The sequence below is a fragment of the Tamandua tetradactyla genome, chromosome 20, assembly GCF_023851605.1.
Source record: "Tamandua tetradactyla isolate mTamTet1 chromosome 20, mTamTet1.pri, whole genome shotgun sequence".
Lineage (NCBI taxonomy): Eukaryota > Metazoa > Chordata > Mammalia > Pilosa > Myrmecophagidae > Tamandua > Tamandua tetradactyla.
Genome location: NC_135346.1, coordinates 11,619,504 through 11,637,330, shown reverse-complemented (window position 1 = coordinate 11,637,330; position 17,827 = coordinate 11,619,504). Strand labels below are relative to the sequence as shown.

The 17,827-nt window shown below is 43.8% G+C and overlaps 1 protein-coding gene across 6 annotated transcripts in view; it reads right to left on the bottom strand.

Annotated features, from left to right (window-relative positions):
• Positions 1 to 17,827, bottom strand: part of SOWAHA (sosondowah ankyrin repeat domain family member A) — a 46,680-nt gene that overhangs the window by 11,193 nt on the left and 17,660 nt on the right. Inside the window, exons 1-3 of one of the 6 annotated variants that reach the window (XR_013166683.1) lie at positions 14,650 to 14,940; positions 12,664 to 12,803; positions 11,172 to 11,342 (exon numbers count right to left, since the gene is read on the bottom strand). The gene's annotated coding sequence lies outside the window, so the exon portion shown is untranslated. Of the gene's footprint in view, positions 1 to 11,020; positions 11,343 to 11,991; positions 12,621 to 12,663; positions 12,804 to 14,649; positions 14,941 to 17,827 lie in introns of those variants that run through there. The other 5 variants (XR_013166680.1, XR_013166679.1, XR_013166681.1 and 2 more) reach the window with 5 other exon arrangements.

Genomic DNA, 17,827 nt, shown 5'->3' with positions numbered 1-17,827 from the left:
TTCTTCTGATATATTTGTTTCTTTTGTTTTGAAGTGTCCTCATCAGTGGAACTGGATGGATAAGAACTTTTCCTTTTTTTTTTTTTTTCAATTTGATTTTCTCCTTGATTTTTTGCTTTTTTCTTTTCCTCCTGTTCATTTATTCCAAAGTCTTGCCCTTCCTCTCACATTAAGCAGATGGCTTGAAAGTGTTTCACAAATGTTGTAGCTAACTTCGAAAATAGATTATTTTGACCATTAAAATAGAAAGTATTTTTTCTTTTTTATAATGCCTGCAATTTACTCAGTTCCTCATTCTCTTCATCACTATCTTCACTGCTTGTTCTGCTAACATCCAAAACTATTTCCCTTTTGGGGTCTACTCAGAGAAAATTGCAGCATTCAAAAGTCAGAGTAGCCACATTTTTTACATCCTGCTCTGACACTGTCCTTGTTGCAACCTGGGATTGCCATGGTGCTGGCAACAGGGGTTTCAAGGGTGTGCTTGCGTCCCACTGGCCACAGGGATAACACCCAGCCAAGGCAACCTCACCCTCTCCACAGCGCCACTGAATCCTTTCGATTGATTTTCTTGTGTTGAACCATCCTTGCATTCCTGGTATAAACCCCACTTGGACATGGTGCACAATTCTTTTAATGTGCTGTTGGATTTGATTTGCTAATATTTTACTGAGAATTTTTGTAATTATGTTCGTTAAAGAGATTGGCCTGTAGTTTTCCTTTCTTATAGCATCTTTACCCAGTTTTGGTATTAAAATGATTTTAGCTTCATAAAATGAGTTAGGCAGGGTTCCTTTTTCCTCAATTTTTTGGAAAAATTTGAACAGGATTGGTGCTAGTTCTTTATGCAATGTTTTATAAATCTCCCCTGTGACACCATCTGGCCCTGGGCTTTTCTTTGTAGGAAGATTTTTGATGACTGATTGAATCTCTTTACTTGTGACTGGTTTCTTAAGATCTTCTATTTCTTCCTGAGTCAGTGGAGCTTGTTTGTGTGTCTCCAGAAATTTTTGTCCATTTCATCTAAGTTGTCTCGTTTATTGGTGTATAGCTGTTTTGATTTTATTTCTTCAGGGTTTGTGGTAATGCACCCCTTCTCATTTCTGATTTTGGTTATTTGCATCTGTGCTGGTTTGAAAGGGTGTATGTCCCCTAGAAAAGCCATGTTTTAATCCTAATTCCATTTTGTAAAGCAGCTGTTCTTCTAATCCCTATTCAGTATTGTATGTTTGAAACTTTAATTAGATCATCTCCCTGGAGATATAATTTAACCAAGAGTGGTTGTTTAGCGGGATTAAGTGGAGGCATGTCACTAGTTTACTGGAATCCTATAAAAGAGGAAATATTTTGGAGAAAGCGAGAGATTTGGAGAGAGCAGAACAACATAGCCATGAGAAGCAGAGTCCATCTGGCAGCAACCTTTGAAAATGAAGAAGGAAAACACCTCTGGGGAAACTTTATGAAGGGAAGCCAGGAGGGAAAGTTAGCAGATGATGCTGTGTTTGCCACATGCCTTTCCAGATGAGGGAGAAACCCTGACCATGTTCACCATGTACCTTTCCAGATGAGAGAGAAACTCTGACTGTGTTCACCATGTGCCCTTCCACTTGAAAGAGAAACCCTGAACTTCAACAGCCTTCTTGAATCGAGGTATCTTTCCCTGGATGCCTTAGATTGGACATTTCTATAGACTTGTTTTAATTGGGACATGTTCTCGGCCTTAGAATTGTAAACTAGCAACTTATTAAATTCCCCTTTTAAAAGCCATTTGGTTTCTGGCATATTGCATTCCGGCAGCTAGCAAACTAGAACAGCATCCTCTCTCTTTTCTCCTTTGTCAGTCTTGCTAGTGGCCTATCAATTTTATTGATTTTCTCAAAGAACCAACTTTTGGTTTTACTGATTTTTTCTATTGTTCTTTTGTTCTCCCATTCATTTATCTTTGCTTTAATGATTGTTATTTCTCTTCTCCTATTTGCTTTGGAGTTAGTTTACTGTTCTTTCTCAAGTTCCTCCAGGTTTGCTGTTAAGTCCTCGATTTTTGCTCTTTCTTGTTTTTTGAGGTAGGAATTTAATGCAATAAGTTTCCATCTCAGCACAGCTTTTGCCACATCCCATAAGTTCTGATAAGTTGTATTCTCATTTTCATTCACCTCCAGATAGCTACTGACTTCTCTAGCAATTTATTTTTTGACCCACCAGCTGTTTAAGACTGTGTTATTTAATCTCCATATATTTGTGAATGTTGTCATTCTTTGGTGGTTTTTGAGATCCAGCTTCATCTCATTGTGATCAGAGAAAGTGCTTTGAATAATTTCAATATTTTTAAATTTATAAAGACCTGTTTTGTGCCCAAGCATATGATCTATCCTGGAGAATGTTCCACGAGCACTAGAGAAGAATGTATAACCTTGTGCTTTGGGGTACAATGACCTATATATGTCTGTTAAGTCTAATTCATTTATCAAGTTATTTACCTTCTCTATTTCCTTTTAAATCCTCTGTCTGGTTGTTCTATCTATAGAGTAGAGTGGTATATTGAGGTCTCCTACTGTTATTGTTGAAACATCTATTTCTCCCTTCAGTTCTGCCAATGTCTGTCTCATGTACTTTGGAGTTCCTTGATTGGGAGAATAGACATTTATGACTGTTATTTCTTCTTGGTGAATTGACCCTTTAATTAGTATATAGTATCCTTCTTTGTCTCTTATGATGTCTTTACATTTAAAGTCTATTTTGTCTGATATTAGTATAGCTACTCTTGCTTTCTTTTGGTTACAACTTGTGTGGAAGATCTTTTTCCATCATTTCATTTTCAATCTATTTGTATCCTTGTGTCTAAGATGAGTCTCTTGTAAGCAGCATATAGCTGGATTATGTTTCTTAGTCTGCTCTGTGAATGTGTATCTTTTAATTGATAAATTTAGTCTATTAACATTCAAAGTTATTGCTGAAAGGGCATTTCTTGATTCCACCATCTTATCTTTTTTATTTGTCAGATCTATGTATTCTTTTCCCTCTTTCTCTTTGTATTATTTAAATTACCCTAAGAAGTACTTCTCAATTCTGTGCCCTCCTCCAGACCTCCCTCTCCTGTCTTTTTTTTTTCAGCTGGCAGAACTCCTTTTAGTATTTCTTGTAGGGCCGATCTCTTGTTGACAAATTATTTCAGGACTTCTTTATCTATGAAAATTCTATCTCTCCCTCAATTTTGAAGGACAATTTGGCTGGGTACAGAATTCTTGGCTGGAAATCTTTCTCTTTCAAGTTCTTGAATGTATCATACCACTGCCTTCTCGCCTCCAGAGTGCTAGTTGAGTAGTCTGAACTCAGTCTTATTCTGTTTCCCTTGTATGTAGTAGATTGTTTTTCACTTGCTGCTTTCAGGATTTTCTGCTTCTCTTCAATAATTGACAGACTTAGTAGTATGTGCCTCAGGGAAGGCCTATTTGGATTTATTCTCTTTGGATTTCTTTGGGCTTCTTTGACTTGTATATTTATATCCTTTATGAAGGTTGGGAAGTTTTCCCCCATTATATCCTCAACTGTCCTTCCCAGCCCTTTACTCCTTTCTTCTCCTACTGGGACCCCAGTGATTCTTAAATTTGCGTGCTTTGTTTTGTCTATCATTTCCCTGAGTTCCCATTCAATTTTTTCCATTTGCTATTTTGAGTCTTCAAAGTCAATTATCTTGTCCTTTATATCACTTATTCTTTCTTCTGCCTCTTCAAATTTGGTGTTGTGTGCCTCTACTATGTTTTTTATTTGGTTATCTTTAATCTCAGAGATTTCTGCTATTTTTCTATTTATTCTCTCAAATTCCTCTTTGTGCTCTTCTACTATCTTCTTGATCTCCTTTATGTCATTTGCTGTACCACTTATTTTTTTAAGTAGAGTTGTATGAACATCCCTGATTAGTTGTTCCAACGTCTGTGTCTCCTCTAGTGTTTTAATTTGGTCACTAGGCAGGGCTATATTTGTCTGCATTGTGATATGTTTAGTGATCTGCTGTCTTTTGGCATGTAAATATCTTGATTTACTTTGGGAGTTGATTTCTTTCAGTAGTCTAAGGTCTTGTGTTTGCAGAATGGTTGTACAGCAGGGAGCAGGGCATGGGGTGGAGCAGTCAATATGGTGATTTGTTTCAGGGCACATATGGGCGCAGGTTGGGGATGTCATGCTGATGCTTGTGAACGTGGGCACCCAGTGGCTAGGGAGGATGTAGCTGTGTGAGTGCACCAGTCTGGGAGGCATAACCCTGGTGTGCACTGATCTAAGGCATGGGGGCCCGTTGTGTGCATGTGAGGAGCTGCAGCAGCAGGTCAGTGTCATGTGGACTGGGGGGAGATGTGATCCTGCTGTGCACATGTGCAGTTCTAGGACTGCTGTACAGTTCAGTTTCCACATCCTAATGACATGATTGCGACCCGTGCGCATGTGTGGGCCTGGGAGTGCCATAAAGGGATGCGCTGAGCTCAGGGAAGGCGGGGTGAGGCTGTGCGACACTATGGGTGGGGGCTGGGGTAGTCTAGGTGTGGAGGGTCGTGCCCACAACCTTTATGCACTGGCAACAGTCTGCAGGGAACAGGGAGAGGGAGACTGTGCTCGGGATGGGGGCAGGAGGGGTGGGTTGGGCTGCACTTGGGGTGGGGGTGGGGGGCAGGTACATGCACTGGGGGCTGGTGGGGTGGGGGCGCCTGGAGCTCGGGGAATGGAAGTGGGTGATGGGATTCAGGTGTGTGGGGTGTGGGGTGTTGGGTGAGTCACCATTCAGGGGGCTGCGCTGGTGAGGGTAGTGCGCCCAGGGAACCATGGCCTGGATTACTTCCTAGTCCCGTGTACCTGTCCGTGCACTCCCGCAGGCTCCGTGGCTCTGCGCCTCTGTGCCAGGCTCCAGCTTTCTGCCTCTCAGTTCCTCGGCCTCGGCCTCTGCAACCAGGGCTGCCCCATGCCGTGCGGAAGGCTCTCCTAGGTCAGCCGCACTCCTGCATCACCGCCTCAGTTGCCCTCCTGCCCCTTCTCTAACTTTTCGTGGATCAGGGCTAATCTCCAGCCGGCCATCTTCCCAGATGTTCAGCATTTATTTTCGTGGCTCTTTTCTTTGTTCTCTGGCCTATCTCTCTAAGGTTGTATGGTGGCAACCTCCTAATAAGAAAAAACCTATGTTCTTACAGTGAAATGTAAGGATCAAACTTATCTTATTTCCTGGCTTCATATTTCAATCAAAATGAGGTGCTTTCTTAATTATGTATATATTTTTGAAGTTTCTTTCTTCTTATAATTGTTTCCTTTGAGGCTCTTTTTCAGTTGTTTTGTTTTCTGTTTGTTTTGGTCTCTGCGTTTCACATTGGAGGCTTTTCTCCAAGGGTCTGTTGTCCATATATAAGAGTGAGGCCCTGGAAAGCTGTTGTGTGGAACCAGTGCATGGAGGGAGAGGGTGGGATATATTAATGAATGAGCTGTTTGGCTGGAGGCCTCCACCAGCTTCTTTAGGTTTCTCCAGAGAAGGATTTTCTTATCTTCTTGGGTGGGGGTGGATGGGGAACTATACACTGAGCTGTTGGTGGTTTTAGAACCCAGCCATGCAATGGGCGAGGAGCTCAGCACTCACAGTGTCCATCATGGCCTGATCCCTCTTCATTCCAACACTACCCTTCCTCTTCCAGCTCCCACCACACCTGGAGTTCACCTCCTTGACTCAACTCTTCCACGGAATTCACCCCCAGTTTCCTAATGGGTTGGGGGAAGGGTAGTCTCCTAGCTGATTGGGATGGGGGAGGGACTATTGAGGTTCAAAGATTCCATCTACTCAGCCAATACCCACTTATAGTTGAACCTGGCTCCCCTACTTTCCATGGTACATGGAGCTTTCCTGAGCTTTCCAAGGGTTCTATGGCAAAACTCAGCGAGCAACTCATTGGTACTCTGCCCCAGGAGGTTTAGGTTTCATTTTCTTCCCCCTAGCTCTGCTCACTCTTCCAGCTACCTTCCAGCTCTGCAATTTTGTTCACACACATCTGCTGTGGTCTCCCCACCTATTTTTTGGTCTGTCTGGGTATAGTTAATATTTATTTTGTTCTAATGTTCGATGTGGGGAGTAGAGATTAATGTACGTGTTCAGTTCTCAAGTCAAAAAAAAGGTACTTCTGTAAGAACCATGTAAAATCCTTATCCAACCCTTCGCTTAGAGAAAATGGTTAAGAAAAGACTATAGCAAATTGAAATCCCTTTGTGATCTACAAAGAATTTTTTACATGTTCTCTAAGTAATGGCTTCCTTAAACTTCTCCATCTCATCATTATCCAGTCATTTTTGGGGTAAGGAAAGTGGGAGAATTCCTAAAGCAGGAAAATATCCAATATTTGGACTGCATACCATATTTAATGTGAAAAAAAAAACCTCATTAGATAGTATCGACTAGCAGGACCAAACAACCTACCCATAAGCAATCTGAAATTTTGTCTAAATGTAGGAAAACCGAATTCAATTGTACCTTTAGAAAAGGAAAAAACAGGTATAAAAGTTTATCAAAATCAAAAGGTTAGTGTGCCCAGCTTCCATGACTCCATTTGCCAGGAGAACTTATTTGTACTGTGAACTTTCAAATCATTGCATGATTAGAGAAGAAAGTGATTAGATCAAAAGGTTTTGTTGTTTTTATGCCCTTAATCATTGCCAGTTTGTGAAATGTTTCTAAGAGGCTGAATCTGGGTTGTGGAGATTAAGGAAATCTTGGAGACTCACTGAGTTCCTGCACCACATTGAACACTTCTTGGAACTGAAGGCTTATGGCCCTATTTCATCAGATCCTTCTCCAACAAACCGCCATGCAGATGAAGAAAAGAGTTCCCAACAGAGCAGCCCTTGTTTATTGTCACTCGTCAGGAGAAAGGAGATGCAGGCCCCGGGAGGGGTAGTGGAGAAGTTATAAGCATGAGCTCTGGAACCATGGATTTGAATCCTGGCTCTCCAACATCCTGGCTGTAATTTTGTACAAACGAGTTCACCTCTCTGGGATTCCTCCTCTGTAAAATATGGGTAATAGTGACTGATTTCAAAGGGTTTTGTGAGGACACACTAATACATGAGAATGCCTAGCACATGACATTATTGATAAGGGTTAGTTGCTGTTATTATTACCATATCCTGATGCTCTGAAGCTGGGCTGACCAAACAGTAGTCACTAGACACATGTGGCTGCCGAGTACCTAAAATATGGCTAGGACCCTTGATTCTCGAAGACGACTCCAAAAACATGTAACTTTTACAATGTGACTGTGGAAACCTTGTGCGTGATGCTCCTTTGTCCAGAGTATGGACAGGTGAGTAAAAAAAATATATGGATAAAGAATAAATAAATAATAGTAGGGACAAAGGGTAAAATAAATTGGGTAGATGAAAATACTAGCGGTCAATGAGAGGAGGGTAAAGGGTATGGGATGTATGAGCCTTTTCTTTTTTCTATGTGAGCTACTGATTGTACGCCATGTATGGAATGTATGTGTCTGAAGATTTGTCAATAAAAATATTTTTTCTAATGTGACTAAGCCAAATTGAGATGTGCTGTGAGTATAAAACGCACATGAGGTTTTGAAGAACTAGTACAAAAAAAGGGAAGGTAAAATAGCTCAATTTTCATATTATGTGTGTATATGTGCATTATATGTATATAATACATATATGTGTTAGGTTGGACCTATTTGGAGATATATGAATTAATTTCATCTGTTCCCTTTTACTTCTTAATGTGGCTATTAGAAAATTTAAAACTATATACATGGCTCTCACTATATGTCTATTGGATAGCACAACAGTCCCTTCCTCATATGGTTCTATGCTAAACTCCACCCAACACAGCTCCCAAGGCAGACATTATGAGACTTTTAAAGTATACATGTCATAGGTTTATTACATGATCTAATCCATTTCCCTCCTCCCATGTAATAGCTTTCTCTTGAATAACAATATACTGATACACTTCTTTCCTGCTACTGAGCTGCCCTAGCACAGTGCAACCTGTGTTAAAAACTGGTGAAAGAGGAATTGTATCTTGCAGGCAAAAAGCAGAGTCACAATTTGAGGGGAGAGGTGCAGACTGCGATTATGTGAACCATGCTTTACTTTCCTGCATCTGCCTTTGGAGTATGGGGCTCAGAGGCTGCCCAACCTGCCCTACCCAGCGAGAGGCCCTGACAGAGCACCAGGAGGCTCTGCCAACCAGGCAGACGCTAGACCTCCTTCTGCCAAAGTACCTTTTCCTCATGGATCTGAGAACTGCTGTAGATATGCAAGTGGTGTCAGGGCTGTGACATTCCTTGACTGTCTCTGTCCAATGTATTCTCATCTTGACTTCATCAAGTTAGAGCAAAACTGCTCAACAGGAAGCACTAGGTTGCATGCTTTTCAAACTCCTTTTGTACGGCTGCTAAAGTTTCTTATTTTCAATAGTAGACTTTATCCTCAATAGCCATTTTTTTTAAAACCATGTGACCTGCATGCATATGAATATCTGAACAAATAAACCTGAGACCGCTTGCCAGATGCTTTTAAGTCTGGGGGCAGACAGGGCTCTGCACGGCTGGGTGGCAGTGCGAGACTGCGTGAACTTTCTGCCTTTCCGGGCACACAGTTAAGATGTCAGAGTGGTTGGAGCCCTTGGAGGCCATCTCTTGCTTTGCAGATGAAGAACCTGAGCATGAATGGGCCAATGTCAGCAACAACTGGTGTGTGTGTGTGTGTGTGTGTGTGTGTGTCTAGAGAGAGAATTCACTTATCATAAAATTTACCATTTTAAAGTGTACAATTCAGTGGCTTTTAGTATATTCACAAATTTGTGCAACCATCACATTGTCTAACTCCAGGACACATCCATTACCCCATAAATTAATCCAATATTCATTAACGGTTACTCCCTATTCCCTCCTCCCTCCATCCCCTGGCAACCACTTGATCTACTTTCTATCACTATGGATTTGATTATTCTGGATATTTAATATAAATGGAATCATACAATATGTGGAGAGGATTTAGAAACCTAGATGAACTCTCCTGGAAACCCTTGCTTCCTCCCATGGCAGCAGCTCCCCAGACCTCCCGGCTCTGTGCCCCAGTGAGTGGTTGAAGCAATCTGCTCTGCAAGCAGCACCCCCTCTGGATATGGTAAGTCATGTCCTTCTTGTTAAATCACCAAAAGGAGAAAGTGAGACAGGAATTGTGGAGATTTAAAGGATATGACCAGTCTAGGAAGGATCTAATGTTACTTTGAAAGCCTGTGCCTCCTCTCCCAGCAGACCTCTCCTGGTGAAGTGTGACAGTGTCTGCCATGCGCAGAGCTGCTGGGTCCTCCAAGGGCTGCTCATGCAGGGTAGAGAGGGGATGCCAACAATGGCTCTCAGCTGAAGGATTGGTGCTGCAGATTTCCTCTCTGCAGAACACACATCCTCTGCCTCTCCCCTTCAGCTATGGGCTGGTAGGTACCATGAGAACTCAATAAATTGCTTGCTGATTAAGTGATTCCTTTCATGCAATCTTTTTCATAGGGCCACATGGTTCCTAAAAGGTTGCTTGTATGAACTCTCCCTCCCACCTCCCCATAACACACACCCACACACAAGCTAATCACTGGGTCTTGGAGGCCAAGGCCATCCTTTGGGTGTTGCTACCAGCTGTGAACACACAGAATGCAGGAGGGATACAGTCATTCACCGGAGGCAGGTCTCCCACATGCATGTAGTCAACAAACACCAGTATTAGTTCTGACCCTGGCAATGCCGGGCAAGGTCCTTTTTTTTTTTTTATCCCCCAAAGAACTCACAATCTGACTAATGGCACACACAGCCGTATAAATGATCATGTATTCTACAATGTAGCATTAGCTGGAACAAGAAATAATTAACTCTGTCTAGAAATATCAAGGAAGGCTTCATTGAGGAGGTGTTACTTGGCTCAGGGGTTGTGTAACTGCATTTTGATGGGATATATGCTAGTGGGGAGGGGGTAAAAAGAAGAAACTCCAGCATGTGCCAGCAGCGTATGGGGGGCAACTATGGGCTGGGAGCCTAAGTTCCTCGTCTCCAGGCAAGCCCACTTTGGCTTGACATCAGCTTAGTCTTTTGGCCCATGCTGATGTGAAAAGACCAAATGGAATGCAGGCCAACCCTCCTCAGAGCAGGAGTAGGAAAAGCAGCTGATCACCAAATTTTCTTGCCTTTGATTTTATGTTTTTCAAAGGATATCTTGTTTTCATTTTTATAGCAAATGTTTATTACTTTAAACTAGGAACCTTTTGGCCTTGTGTTTCTTCTGTATTGCTTTATCCTGTTTCCTGAGTCACTAGCTTTGAGGTTGTTAAGATTTGTTAGAGGGTTTCCAGCCCCATCAAGGGGCAGAGGCTGCCTCCCCTGAGCCCCAGGGCAACTATGTGAGATCTCTCTTGCCCTCCTGCCTGATGGTTGCTCCTTCCAGGGAAAGCATAGCTCTGATCTCCCAAATCTGGCCAGATTTCCCTCCAGCCTAACACTGGCATCCCTGTATCGACAGTTCTTGGCTCTGCATTAGGCAGGCTTCTTAGTTTCAAGCAGTAGCAATCAGCTCTGATTGGCTTGTTTGAAAAAGGAATATATTGAAAAGAGGTCTGAGGGCACCACAGAATTGGTGAGAAGGTAGAAGAACCTGGCTCTGAAAATAGACAAGAACAAAAGGCTGGGCAGCGAGAGTAGAAGACAGGCTCAGACTGCCACTGCCAAGCTACGGATTGTTTTTCACCTGTCCTTACATCTCTCTGTTACTCCAGAGTCCCAGTCCTGGCAGGAGCATCAGATTGGTCCAGCCCAGGTCTCGGGCCTGTGCACAGGCTGGACTCCAGAGATAGAAGGATGGGCCATTCTGGCTTTTAAGGTGGGAGGAGGGTCTCTGTCTCACCTAGACCTATACAATAGCCCCCTCCCCAGAAGGAAGTGTTCAAATGTTCACTCTAGCCCTGTTTGGGGAAGTGGTGAGCAAAGTTTAGGAGAGTAGCTACCAATAGCTATGGGAGAACGGTGGAGTATAAAGCAATCTTTAAAGAGAAAGTTCGAGTGAGGTTTAGTCAAGACTATATGGCTGTGATGGTTAAGTCCATGCGTAGTTGGCTGGGTTATGGTGTCCAGTTGTTTGGTCAAGGAAGCACTGACCTGACTGTTCCTGTGAGGATATCTCCTGGATTTAAATCATCAGTAAATTGACTGCATCTGTGGTTCATAACATCTGCAGTCAACTGAGGAGACTGCCGTCAGCAATGAGAGAAGTCCCAGCCAATCACAGAAGGGAGAATTTCCATCTCTGCTCCAGCCAGCCAGCTTCTCCTGGGAATTTATAGAAACCCTTTATCAGAGTTGCACAGTTTACGGCCTGCCCTATGGAATTTGGACTTGTGCACCCCCATAGTCAGGTGAGCCAATTCCCATTAAAAAAAAAATCTCATAATATTTCCATTATACATATATATCCTGTTGGTTCTGTTTCCTTAGAGAGCCCTGACTAATATATTTGCCCACAGGAGTGGCGTGAGTAAGGGATAATAATAACTGCCACCAGCTACTGGACACCTCCTATCAGCTTGGCCCTAAATAGACATGGTCAAATTTCACTTAATCTTTACCTGGCAAATTTGTTATAGTATCCGGGTTTTTCAAATGAGGAAACGGAGAATCAACAGGGTTAGGGTATTTCCAGGGTCACAGAGCTACGGGCATTCCATCGTGGGTCCGCCATGCTTCGGAATTCACACCCTTTCCTCCTCACCACATGGGCTTCCTGAGCCCTGGGACATATTGAATTGGAGAATTCCTCTCTGCCCCTGATCCACTGTGAGAAATCACAGGACCACCAATAAGCCTGTCTGGGAATCCATCTCTGTCCCTTCCAGGCAGTTGCTCAGTTACTATTTGTCCCACAGTTCCTTTGGCCTTACCCAGATAATAAAGACACCCCTCCTTCATCTTACTCTCTTACCAGATGATTTGCTAGGAAAGTTGTAAGTACTTGCTATCTTGGTTTATTTTAGTCCCCTTCATACATTCCTTGAAGTAGAAAGAGCTGCCAACTCAACTAGGCTGCATATGTGTGTGTGTGTGTGTGTGACATTCAGCACTGACAAGGTCCTGAAATCATAATGTACGGACCATGATGGCAAACCCCTGGTCTTCTGAAAGACTCCTCCAAATTAGTAGCAACCAGATACAGCAGTTAAAATTGCAAGATTTTCTACATGCATGCTAAGGGCATGTGTTATCTGTCTCAACAGCCAGTCAAAATTCCTCCCACATGCTCATGGCATTCTGTGACCCCATCCTGCACCAATTCTAGCACATGGCTTCTGTGTGCCTTCCTGGACCCAGAATTCTAGATTTAGGTTATTCTCCCATTGCAAATGCTGAAAAGGAGATTCCCCAGCAAGCAGAGACCTGGCAGGTTTAGCTCGAACAGAAGGGAATTTTTAGGACAGGAGCTTTGTGGACACCATCCCATCCCCCATCCCTGGGCCACCCATTTCCTCTCTGGGCAATGCTGTTCAGAGATTTCAGAGCCTGAGTTAGTTTCTATTCTTGAAAACCAAAATGAACTTTAAGGGATATTTTTCCTCTTGGTCCCAGGAGAGCAAAAGAGGAAAGTGGAAAAGCATACTTGGCAAGTTGGCAGCAGAGGAGAGAAGCCTGTATCCATCTATCCTGTTGGTCCTCTTTTGCCCAGGGATGCGTGGGTCCCATCCAAATGTGAGCAGACCAGGTGGTGGGAGGGCCCCATGCCTGGGGCCTGGAAGTGGGCTGGAGACCAAAGCCAACAGAGGCAGGGGTGTCACCAGGGGCAGTAGGGAAAAGGTGGTGCATGTGCGCTCAGGAGTAATGGGGCAGCCTGTATTTCTTCCCAGGAACTGCTGATCTGAAAAGGAACTTTGGTTCAGTCCCTGGGACAACCCCTACCCAGCCTCATCCAGAGGCCTTGCCTACAGGAGCCCCCGAGGAGAGAGTGAGCTCCATGACCCCTGCATTTTATTCCTGTGACTGCCTTCCTATCAAGTTCTATCTTTGGAAAAATCTGATGAATTCAGTGCACAATTAAAAACAAACAAACTGGCCTGAAGGGGGCATTTATAATTTAAGTGTACATTTGTATATAAGCAATGATTTCTGCTTTCTTATATTTCAAAATATAAACATTATTTTGTTGAAAGATTTCTGGTCTCTAATATTTTAACCAGTACTTTATCATCTCTGAATTATTGAAGCAGATACGTAGCTGCTGTGTAAAAGAAAAATTTTGATCCAGCTATGGACTATAGATACATTGCTACCACAAGGTCAAAATATTCAGCATATATAGGAAATTGCCTTAATATATAAAGAGGTATTATAAATTAAAAAAGATCATTAATACAATAGAAAATTAGGCAAGGGAAATGGACAGATCATAGAAATTAATACATGTGGCTTTTAAATGTACAAAATAGTACCCAATTTCATTTGTAGTAAAATAAATGTAATTAAAAAATGAAATACTATTTTTTAGATTTTCAGCGATCAAAAAGGTTAATAATGCAGTGTATTACTAAAAGTGTAGGAAAATAGGCACTCTCATACATAATTGATGGGGATGCAAATTGGTATAACCTCTTGGTAAGCAAGATAAAACTGAAAATTCAGATACCCTGTTACAGTTATCTACTACCAAATGACCCCAAAACTTAATGTATCCAATTTTATAATTATTTTGCTTGTAATTTTGAGGGTCAAAAATTCAGGAAGGGCCAGGTGGGGGGTTCTTCTCTAATCTCCTTGGTGTCAACTGGGGTGGCTGCTAGAAGATCCACTTCCAGGATGACTCACTTACATTCCTGTCTAACGCCTTTCTCTCCCCACATGCTAGCTGACACTGCAGAGCCTCTCCATGTGGCTTGCATTTCTCATGGCATTGTGGTCTCAAAGCAGTTGCACTGCCAAGAGGCAGGAAGCAGAAGCTGCCAGGCCAGTTAAGATATACCTAGAATTGAGTCAGCATACCTTCTGGTACATTCTGTTGGTCAGAGCAGTCACAGTTACCCCTAACTTCAGATTCAAGGGGATGGAGAAATAGACTCCACCTCTTGGTGGAAATGTGACAGTCACATTGCAGAAGAGCATATAGGATGGGAGATACCTTTGTGGCCATCTTTGGAAAGTATAATCTACCATTACCCTTTGGCCCACCAATTCCTTTCAGAAATTTGTTCTATAAATACATTTATATATGTGAGCAAATATATGTGACCAGGGATTTTCATTATAGAATTAGTAACAGCACAAGACTGGAGTAATCTAAATGTCCATCAAGAGGGAATCGGGTTAAATAACACAATCGACTTATGACCATGCAATGGATGATTATGCACCAGTTAAAAAGAATGAAACGGTTGTATGTACCGATACTGAATAAGCTCCAAGATCTACCTTACATCAAATAAAAAAAACCAAGGTACAGAACACCTTGAAAAGTTGCCTATGGAAAGAAATGTAGCTACCAGCTCTTTATAACAAATCCCTGGAATCCGTGTATGAAAATTAGCCCAGGTACAAGTCAGTCTGTTGAGGACCCATAATGAAAAGGAAGTCCTGATGGGGTCTTGCTGCTACTTACTTTCCCACTCGCTTCTAGTCTTGCTCATCGTATGTCCAAGCCCTGCTCCTCCAGGAAGAGTTACCCACATCTTGTGGCTCTTTTCACTGGTGGTGCTCACACAAGAGCACGGCCTCTGGAGCCAGATGTCATGAAGTTAAATTTTGCCTCTACGGCTTATAAGCTACATGACCTGGACAGAATATTTAATCTCTAAGTCTCATCTTGCTTGTAAAGTGGGGTGGTGTGCTAGTTTGAAACCATTGTGTACCCCAGAAAAGCCATGTTCTTTAACTCTGATTCACTGTTGCTAGGTGGGATCTTTTGATTAGGTTGTTTCCATGGAGATGTGACCCAAACAATTGTGGGTGGGACCTTTTGATTAGGTGGTTTCCATGGAGATGTGTCATCTTAAGATGACACATTTAAGAGGGAATCATTTTGGAAAAGCCTCAGAGCCCACACAGCTAGAGACCTTTGGAGGTACAGACAGAAATTGCCCTCTGGGAAGCCTCAGGAAATGAGAAGCTGGGAGAGAAAGCTAGCAGGTATCGCCATGTGCCTTCCCAGCTGACAGAGGTGCTTTGGAAGGCATCAGCCTTTCTTGAGTGAAGGTAACCATTTGTTGGTGCCTTAATTTGGACATTTCCATAGCCTTAGAACTATAAGCTTGTAATGCAATAAATTCCCTTTTTAAAAGCCATTCCGTTTCTGGTATGTTGCATTCCAGTAGCTTTAGCAAACCAAAACAGGTTGTAATGATCCCTACCTTTCCAGAATGACAGGATTAAAAAAGATATGTAAAGCACACTGCTTGGCACCAAAGAAGTGGCCCTAATATTGTCACATCACATCAACCAAATCCAACAGAGAGTGGGCAGTAAAACAGAGAAGCCACAAGGGCTTATCTGGTGGGAGGATGTTCTGGCACAGTGTCAGCAGTACAGATGACAGTGCCAAATCATGCAGATGGGTGCCACCACCACCACCCCAGCCATCAGCTCCATGAGGAAGGGCCTGGCGGGGAGCAGAAAGGCTCTAACCCTTGCTAAGCCTAGTCACGTGGGGACTTCTTTAAAAGAACTATCCTAGGCTTCACCTCCAGAGATACACGGGGGGTACAGGCATCTGTCTTATTATGTAGTAGAACAAAATTATAAATATATGTATCTTTCCATCCTCTCCATGCTCTCCTTCCTCCCCCACTAAAGAAGATTCCAGCTTTGCTGCAGTTTCTTCCTCTCCCCTCCCCTCCCCTCCTTTCCCCTCCCCTCCCTTCCAAGTTTCTTTGGCCTTTGTAATAAAGCAATAGGAACTACCAACACCCTCTTGTCAAAAACCACCAGGAACACATGCGGAGTTGACTAGTTAGTTGGGTTGGATGCTTGTTGCAGGGAGAGAGAATGCACAGCTTGGGGAACCACAGGGCATCTTGGCAAGAGGGTGTTAGAAAGGACTTAAAAGATTTGGCCTTGTGTTAGAGAAAGTTTTTCTCTGGATGCTTTCAGGAAGTAGGGATAATTCTATGATTTAGTATATTATTAAATCTCACGTAGAAGAAGGAAAGATGAGAGCAAAGCTAAGGCTATAATGGGTAAAACAACAGCAATCTCTCATACTAGCCAAGACAGAAAGATGTTTGGTTATTTCTGTGGCTCAGACAATGTTCATGGTTTTGACTGTGTTCAGATATGTTTATAAAGTGGTCATGTTTTTGTCTTGATCCATTATGGTCACAGAATGGCCTTGTCTGATGTTGATGTTTTATGTGTTTTTTTTTTTACATGGGCAGACACTGGGAATCGAACCCGGGTCCTTGAGCATGGCAGGAAAGCACTCTTACCTGTTGAGCCACCGTGGCCCACCCAATGTTTTATGTTTAACAAGAGAAATCCAAGGTCAGCTGTTAGTACCAGACCAGCTCCTTGATGCCAGGGCTGCTTTTTTCTTTCTCAGAAGAGAAGAAGTCAGAGGGAGAGAAGTGGGTGGGCAGGATTTCAGGAGGAGTTTTCTGGATTTGGGAAGAGAATTGAGTGTGTGCTTTAGTGTGTGCAAGAGGAGCAAGAGGACAGGAAGGGACGGGGGCGGGGTGGTTAAGAAGAATGTCTGTGGACTTGGCGACCCTTCATGGTTCTCAACAAGTGTAAGTAAAAACCTGAGCAATCTTGAAATTGCTTTTTGGTTGCTGGGCTGTACTCTTTCTGCTGCGACATTGCTCTGAGACCAATCGTGTCATCAGGGCCTTAAAAGGGCCTCAAAGCCAAGAGGTTCGGACCCACTCTCTGCCTTAGAGCTCAGAGCTCCAGCCAAAGCTGGTTACCTGGGCAGGGATGGGGTCTGAAGAAGAATCAAAGCCAAGAGAGCACCACCCCACCCCGCGAGGTCCATGAAGAGAGTCCCCCAGGCACCCAGCGTCCCCAGGGAATGGCAGCCTTGACCCCCGGCCAGCATCTGGGCCCCAGGTCGTTACTGTCAATAAACCTTAACAGCCAGGGGTGATGAGGCCCACTGGTGGAGCTCAGGAAAGACAACACTAGCTCCTCCCAGGGATGGAGCATTTCTGCACAGAGCTGGTAGTCAAAGGAAAGAGGTTTAGTAAATGGCGGCAGAGGAGGCTCAGGACACAGCTGGGAGGAGAGCACAGTGGCAGATGCAGGCAGAGCATTCTTTAGAGTATTTCGCTGGCTGGGGTGCGGGCCCTCTGAGGGGAACGGCGGGGTCTCTGAACAGGAAGGCGGGAGAGACAGACTCCAGCCTAGAATTCGCTCCACACACAGGGCACACGCATATGTCCAGCCCTCGGAGGACCTGCTGAGGGCAGCTGGGGTGAACACACAAGTCCTCAGGCCCCCCACCTGGTCCAGGTGTTAGTCCAGAAGGTTCTAGACTCTGCTGTAGCTGGAGAATAGAAAAGGCTAGCGGGGAGACGAGGGCCAGCTATAGGAGTCAAACGGTTGAAGAGTTTTTGGGAAATGGCGACTCTGGAGGGAGAGTTGCCCAAGGCCCGTTACCGTCCACACTGAACTCAGGACAGAGGTGGGGGCCGGAGAACTGGGCACGCCTGATTTCTTGGCCGAGCTTGAGAGGAAAGGGGGTGGTGCCCAGGGAGGCCGGCCTGGGCCTCCCCACTGAGGGGGGATGTCAGCCCCCGAGAAAGGCGGGCGTGTTCTCCCCTTTCGTGCCCTTCCCGGCGGCCGCG